Here is an 8072-nt window from a genome sequence, read left to right on the forward strand (position 1 = left end):
TCTAAGCCCAGGACACTTTTGTAGGGCGCCTCCCACCCCACTGGGTTGTTTTGAAACAAATCCCAGACATTGTATCTCTTCTCCATAAATATTCCAGCGTGTGTCTCTAACAATAAGGACTCTTTTCAACATAACATTATCATTGTCACACTAATGCTATTCTCACACCAAAACTATTTCCTTGCTATCACAGATATTCAGTCCCTGCCCCAGTTTCTCCCACTGCCCCTCCGAAGTGTTAACAGCAGCTGTTTCCAATACTTCCATCACAATGTGGAAGGTGTCCGGAGAATTCCCTCCAGCCCCTGTGAGTCTGCCTACCAACCCTGCCCGCGCCTGCGCCGGAAGCCACTGGCCTGGCTTCTGTCAGAGAAATTTGCATGAATGAACAGACACCTCGTGCTCATCAGTGTCTTGCTTCCTTCACCCAACATGCGAAAGCTTTTGAGATTCAGCCACAATGTCGCATATACCCATACTTCATTCTTTTTTCCTCCTTTGTAGTATTTCACCAGGCGAATATAACAGTTTTACCCTGTAACTATCCTGTTCGGAAGCATCCAATTGATGGTTACCGGGATTGTTTCCAGGTTTGGGGATGTAACCAATGAGCTGAGCATGCAAAGTCTTTTTGTGGCAACCTGCTTTCATTTCTCTTTGGCAGATGGGGAGCGGTGGGCTTGCTGGAGACAGCGAAGATGTGCGGTGAATTTTATAAGGAGCTGCCTATGGGTTCAGTGTGGGGGGTCACCTGTTCCCACCCCCACCAGCAGCACTGGAGAGTTCCACCTGCTGCCCTGGCCCCCTGCCAGTGGTTGCTGCTCTGTCTTCCCCACTGTAGCTCTCCTGGTGTGTAACAGTGCAAACTGCATTACCCTGGTGTTTGGGGAATGAGTTCTAGTCCTTTCCATTTTTATCTGAAAACACCTTTATCGTGCCCTTATTTTCGCAGAATCTTTACCTTGGGTATAAAAATCGAGGTGGACAGATTTTTCTTCCAGCAGCTCTTTCTTGCCAGGCTTGCAATCTCGCCTTGGCCTTGAGAGGTCCTGGCCCAGGACCCCTGCAGCCCCGACACGGGTCGCTGCCTGCCCTCCCTTCCCTCTTACGGGTATCGAGCCCCACAGATCTTCGTTCCCAGCAGCCCCCGTTCCAGTCTCCGCCCCCCTGACGCAGTGAGATTGCTGCCTCCGCCTGGTCTCACCTCTCTGCTCCCCTACAGAAATCAGGGCATCTGTTTGCTAGATGCTTCTATGAAGAGAAACTTTCCCAAATCAACCGTGTGGTTGTGTTGAGGCTCAGTTCACACAGGAAAGGCAGACGGACACTTGATCTTTCTTTCTTTGCCACAACGGGCGTGTTTGAAAGCGTTCCTGCATTTCTCTTCTTTCTCTGTTTAGGAAACCATTGTGAACTTGAGGGATGCCCTTTATTCTGTGTGTTTCCGCTCACTGCAGTACTTATTTTTACTGAAGATCGGAGTTGCACCCCTTTGCGCCGAGGGGCCTATTTACAGTAGCGTCTGGGTCCTTTGGTCGTGGTCCTTGCTCTTTGGCGTCGTAAGGTCACCTGCACAGCACCTGCCTCCGGTATGGCATCTGGCATTTCTACAGGGAAACTGGGTCCCCTTTGCTGGGAAATGACACTGAGAGGCCATAATCTAGGAGGTGAGGACACTCGTGACTTTGGGGGTAAGTTCAAGGTATTTTCGGTGAATATATCACAAAACAAGTCTTTCCTTTTAAATTTTGAGTCCACATACCATGCATTTACACTGACATTTCCAACTCCAAATTTTCTTACTGAAGGAAGGAGTCAGCCCCTGTTTGTGGGTGTTGGACCTGCTGACAGCATCTGAGCCTCCCCACGCCTCTCCCCCTCTCCCCAATGCCCTGAGAGCTGCTGAGAAAGCGGGGCGCCCCCTCCTGCCAACCCCAAGCCCTGCCACCAACTGTCTCTCCAGCTGTCCCCTCCCCTGGTCACAACAAAACCAGAGCCAGTCTCCTTCGCTGCTTCTCAAGCCACATCAGACCTGCAGGAGAGGCCGGCCCTGCTGCCCAGGGACCTCAGGTCTGCGAGTCACAGACTTTCATACGCTCTGGGGGTACGGGGGTGGGGGGCATCATCAGTCTCTACACCCAAACCAAATGTGGGGGGAGGGTCCCTTCTGCCTTTGCAGGGTCGTCACACAGCACCTCACCCTCTGAATTCATATCCGTATCCCTTGTCTTACGCAGAGAAACTGTCTCCCTTATGTTCGCATTGTTGCTTATTTGCTGCATCCTATTATATAAGTTCAGAATCACGGCATCAATCCTTCCACCAATGCGCTTAGGGAGCAGTTACCAAAGGAAGGACCCTGAAGCTACAGTCTTTCAGCTCACTTTAAATTGCTGCTCTCTCTCGGGCTGTGTTGCTGCCTGGTATACAGTTAGTTTCAATTTAATGTCTACTTTCAGGGTTTTCTATTTTTTATTTGATTAGTTTTATGTTTATGTAAATAGTAATACAATTCAAAAGCCAAATCTATCTATCACCCAGGTAGGTTCAGAAAAATCTGGCTTCCCGCCCTGTGCCCACCGCCCCGCCCCGTTGTTACATTGCGGCCTCGCTTTCCATCGTTTCTTTTAACAAGAACGAGGGTGCAGAGGCGTCCCTCGGCCCGTTGCTCAGAGAAGGGGAGCACGCGACCCTACCTATTGCACTGGGTAATATTTGCAGCCAACCACTCCACAGCAGTATACAGAAAGGTTACAATCTTTTTGTTTTAATGGGTTAATTGAGGATGCGGAAACTTTTTGAATGAATTGATATGTTTGATACCAATTCTGTCGTATTTTTGAAGATATGTAGACATGGTTATATAGTCTTTCACTCTCTTTTCTGTGTTTTGATAGTTAAAATATTTGCAGCTCAGGTCTCACGATTACAGTTACCCTAGTGCCTTCATCAAATACCTCGGTCCCTTCCGTCTGAGTCTGTCGGTTCCTTAACTTTCTAATGAGCGTCATTGAAAAGCAGCTACCACCTTCTCTGACACAGCATTTTCTCTGAAGTAACATTTTTTTCACTCCCAGCTCACACCCAAAAGGCAGTCAGGACTCATTTCTTTTCCATGTGCTCTCCCCCCTCCCCCCCCTCCCCCCTCCCCCCGCAACTGCGCGGCTGCCTCATGCTCAGAGCGCGCACCCCCTCTCCGAACACGCTCTCAAAACCCCCACTGAGTCTTAGTCCTGCACTCACATTCGTATTTAGTATTCGCCACCGAAACTCATTAAACGTGTCTTCCCTCATTGGGCGCCGGGGCTTTTCCTGCAGTATCAGGACGAGAGGTTAGGGCAGGGTACCCTGCCTTTAGCTTCAGAGTTCTCGGGGTCCCTGTTCTATTCTTAGCAACAAGTATTCAAGACAGGCCTGCACGTTCTCCAGGCTGCCTGATGCCCCGATTTGCATAGGGACCCTCTCTGACCTTTGCCGCTAGTGTCCCTGCCCTGGTGCTCAGTTTGGATTGTCCCCCAGGGGGACCCACCATTCGTGGAAACCTGCCTGCGTGTCAGAGAGCTGCATTTATAAAGCAAATTCGCAAGCCTTGCTAGTTACAAAGTTTTCAGTGCACCACAGGGCAAACGTGCTTTGCAAGTGGACAAATGCGGAGGACAATATGTTTTTAAACTGGCGAAAGAGAAGTCATTCTTAAGGAAAACGACCTTTCCTTACTCAAAAGTTTCCAGTGTCCCAAAGGCAGAATTTGAGTGAAGACGATAACGAGGCCTTCATCGATGATAGATACAGTGTATACTTAGAATTCTATACTCTTCTAACAAGTACAGATCAATAATCATTGATCATCCCTAAGGATTTTGTTAAAGTAAAAATTACTAGAGGGTAGAAACTTTTTTGAAGTAATTACAATACTGAGGATTATTATTCTGTTCTTAAGCAATTCAAGTGTCTAACCCTAAACTCAAAGCTCTTTCCCTTTATTTTGTAAGAACGAGATACTAAGCAGTTGTTTGTGAAACCCCCCTCCCAGAAGAGTTTCATAAAGAGACACCCCTCACCTTAAGGAAGGAGGGTCTATAAACTGCTCTCCGGGGGGAACCCCTAGCTCAGGCCCTGCTGGGCCAAGAACTGTGAAGACACAGAATCAAATGTATCAGATTGTTAGCTACTCAAACAGGAGGCCCTGGAGAGAATGAGTTTTCTATTTCATGTCAGTTACCTATGTCTAGTGCAACTGGGCACAACCATGCACAGCTGAGGTTACAACATTCTCGCATAAACTTGTATCTTTCCATGCCAGCTGCCCTTTGAAGCCTTTATTTGTTGTCTTCTGAGTGTCTCTTCATGATGTCAGAGGTCTGTGCTGTCCTTTGCCCGTGGCTGTGCCATTGTCCCCCACTTGAAGTGAAGCTATTCCTAGACAAGGATCAAAATGTACCCAACGTCCTCTCTAACCTTATTTTACTTTTGTTTTTCCCATTTTATACTCAAGTGACCCCGCTCTAGGAGTGTCACCGTGGGCTTTTGGGTCATCTTTGAAGATGGCTTGTTTTTCAGTCCCATCTATTCCTGTCCGCACCAGGGATGTCAGCCACACATGAAATGTTCTCAGAAGAGCTGGAGTTTTATTCTCTACACATGCTTTTCAAAGGAATCCAACCTGTTGCTTTTCAATATGCTTTGGCATCACAACATACTTTTAAAATGCTACTAGCTCTACAGAACACAAATTTATATATATATATATATTTTAAATAAATTGATAAGGAAAGCTCTAATACATTAACTGATAGAAAAGAAAATGACACAAAAAGATTATTGTCGAAAAGATGAGATGTTCAAACAGGTGAGGAAGAGTGTTCAACCTTACTAGTAGTTTTAAAATTCGTTGAAATAATAGCCCATTTTTAGCTTATCAAAGCAGTGGAAAATTGAACATGGGCCATGCACAGGGCCTCTAGGAAAACAGGCATTCATTCTCAAGCACTGAACTGAATAGACACATTGTTACAATACTCTTGAAAAGCAAGCATTTAGCTGGTATGAGGCAAAATTCTTTGATCCAGCAACTACACTGGGGGAGATATAAACTAAGAACATACCAAATAAGGATTTTGCTCAGTAAGTTCATCACACCGCTCTCTGCACTAAAATATTGGGGGGAAACTCAAACGTTAAAGGACAGGGAAATGGGTTTCTTACAGTGTTATTCACCAAAAGTGAATGTGAAAACACTTGTTATGATGCTAATAAAATGGCGTGGGCTTGTGTGCAAAGACATGGAATGTTTCTACTGTAAAATAAAGATGACACAGACAAAAACATGATTTCATTTGTTGTGTGTGTTCAGGTGACTTTTTCTCCTTTCTACTTTGTATATTTTTCAAATATTCGATAACGAAAATATATATTAGCTTCTTACATTAAAAAACGTGTTCTCAAAATTTTGTTTCTGTTTTCCAGCGTCACTTTAGCCCCAGTTCCTTTATTTTCTAAACCGAGGTTGTAGACATCCCGGCCCTTTCCTCCAGGCTAAGTCTAGCGTGGGCGTGCAGGGCTGACGGAGCAGGTCTTCCCCGGGCAGGGCGCGTCCAGGCTGCCGCTTCCAGGCTGCCGCTTCCCAGGCTGGCTCTGAGAGGGGGTTCACCCCTCCTGCAAAGCTCCCCCGCTGTCCTTCCCCAGAGAAGAGTTCGGGGGATGGGGGAGCTGAGGCTGGAAGGATCTGGCACCTTTGGGGAGCACAGGGAGCTAGAGGATTGAGAGGACTGAGGTCTCGAAGGCCTCCTATGGCCTCGCAGGTCCTGGAAGGAGACGGGTCTTTTTTTCTAGAAGTCGTTAGCCACCTCTGAAGGGCAGAGTGTCAGCCAGGAAGTCACTGGATCTGGAGTTAATCTGCTGCGCCTCACTTTGATGACGCCCTACACAGGGTCCTGAGTTAGGGTCCCAGAGGTCAGCGGAGTTGTGTCTCACCATCTTCAGAGTAAGGATTTAGGGAGTGGAGACAGAACGGAGTTAGGGGAAGAGGCTGGTCCCACGTGTGCTCGGGGAAAAGGCCAAGGAAACCAAGTGGGGACAGAGGCTGTGATGTCAGGAAGGGGCCACCCCACAGATCACCTGGTTCCCTGGGCTGTGGAAGGGTGGAGACGTCCAGCTTCTGGCCTGGGTGAAATGACTTTGGGATCTTGCTCAGGGAGCCCAGAAGGAAGGACAGGGGCTACCCACAGGAGCTTGGGGCCCCAGGGAGTGAATCCAACTACGGGGCTGGTGGTTGAGGCCAGCAGTCGTTCCGTTCCCTGTCAGCGCCTGGGCATAGGGGGCTGGAGCTGACAGCCCCCTGACTTCTAGGGGTCTCAGGGTCTCAGTGAGACAGCTGACCTCTAGGAGGGAGGAGCGCAGGGGGTCCATTTCAAAAGGACGCCACCCCCACCCCGGGCCACCTTTCCCATCCCCGGACCCCCACTCTTGGCCTCCCGGTTGGAAGGCTGGCTGGAGGAGGGGGGATTCCAGGGGCTGTCGCAGCCGCCCCAGCGACGCAGGGCCGGTGTTGGTGAGATTATATGGCAGGGAGTCCAGCACCAGCTAGCTCTAACTGGGCTGCCCGAGGAGGGTGGAGGAACCGTCCCTGATAACGCAGAGTAATTGGAGCGACAAAAATAGCATTTTGCCGGGTTGATGGGGACGAGCTCTCTGTGATGGTGGGAAGCAGGAGGACGTGGAAACTAATCCCTCAAAGAAAGCTAATAGCACCCCGGCATTTCGATGAGCCCCGCCAGCCTCGTCACAGACAATCAGAGTGGGAAGCGCTGCAGGTTCTCCGCAGTCCCTGGGAGTGTTTCGCCCCCCGTGGGCGGTCCGCCTCCCAGCCTCAGGAGAAAAGGCTCCAATTTTTTGGTCTCAGGGCCCCTTTAAAACCGTCTCAAAAATCAATGAGAGTTTGTGTTTAGGTAGGTTATTAACTGAATAACCTTAAACATCTTATTTGTCCGTTTTAAGGCAGCGATGAACTCATTTCATGTGAACTGAAACACAGGTGTCTTTTTTTTAATTAGCAACGAGCGGCATTACGTTATATTTCTGTAATTCTCTGTAATTCCCGATTTAGTGAAAGACAGCTGGATTCTCACTTCCACCTCTGCATTTGGGAAACCCCTTCCTACACTCATGGGGAAATGAGCGAAAAGGGCAAAGAACGTCCGAGGTTCTTACAAACGTGGCTTTCAGCTCAGGGGCCCTGCGAAGGGTCTCAGACACCCTCAGGTGTCCGCAGACCACGGGTGAGAATCGTGACCAGAAAGAGCCAAGCCCCCAGGGGAGTGGGGGGAGCGGGAGGGACGGTTCACTGAACCCCACGCGGACCCACGGAAGCCCCCCTCACCCACCAGGCAGGCGGCTCCTGGGAGGACTCCTGTGGTTTTCTAGAATTCATGCATTTCGTCGAGCCCAAGGTGATGAATTTGGAGCACGTTTTCTAACCAGGACCCATGGGAAACCGACCTCCGCGACAGTAGTAGAGGGTAGGTAGACCGCGGCTTCTTCTCAAGCCCCGAACGCTGCTGCCTGAAAAACAAAAGCGAAAGGGAAGGATGTGCTCAGTACAAACAGAGCTTCCGCGTTCATTAGGCCGAGAGCCCCGGTGTAGAACGACGTGTCTGTTACGATCTTTCTCTGTGTTTGGGGGAGAAAATAGTGCACGTGTAGCTGGGAAAAGACACAGACATTGCTTACAATAATTGCCTATCTTTGGGGAGATATAGAAACTTTGGAAATGTTTAAACCTTCCAGCAATGAAGGACATGTTCTGCACAATTGTTCCTTGCACCACTGCGTTCGGTCCTTCGAGAAGAGGCGGCAAGAGGGGTTCCCGCCCGTTTTGTGCGGTCCGGGGTGGGGACCCAGAGCCCGCGCCTTTCGCGGGTGCACCTGGAGCCCGCCCCTCCCGCCGGGCCCTCCCTGACAGCCGCTCTCGTCCCGCCCTCGCCCCTCCCCATTGGTTGAGCGCTGCCGCGTCGCGTCCAATCGCAGTGCTTTGCGCCAAATTTGAAACTCTGTTTTCTTTTGAATCGGGAGAA

The 8072-nt window shown here is 49.5% G+C and overlaps 1 long non-coding RNA gene across 1 annotated transcript; it reads right to left on the reverse strand.

Moving 5' to 3' along the window:
- Window positions 1–4616: 4616 nt before the first annotated feature.
- Window positions 4617–7907, reverse strand: LOC139440837 (uncharacterized). The gene is made up of 3 exons (XR_011651080.1): window positions 7779–7907; window positions 7383–7560; window positions 4617–5976 (listed from the first exon to the last, which is right to left on the reverse strand). It is a non-coding gene; the product is annotated as an uncharacterized lncRNA (long non-coding RNA).
- Between the last annotated feature and the right edge of the window lie 165 nt (window positions 7908–8072).

The sequence above is a fragment of the Desmodus rotundus genome, chromosome 4 (genome assembly GCF_022682495.2).
Source record: "Desmodus rotundus isolate HL8 chromosome 4, HLdesRot8A.1, whole genome shotgun sequence".
NCBI classification, from domain to species: domain Eukaryota; kingdom Metazoa; phylum Chordata; class Mammalia; order Chiroptera; family Phyllostomidae; genus Desmodus; species Desmodus rotundus.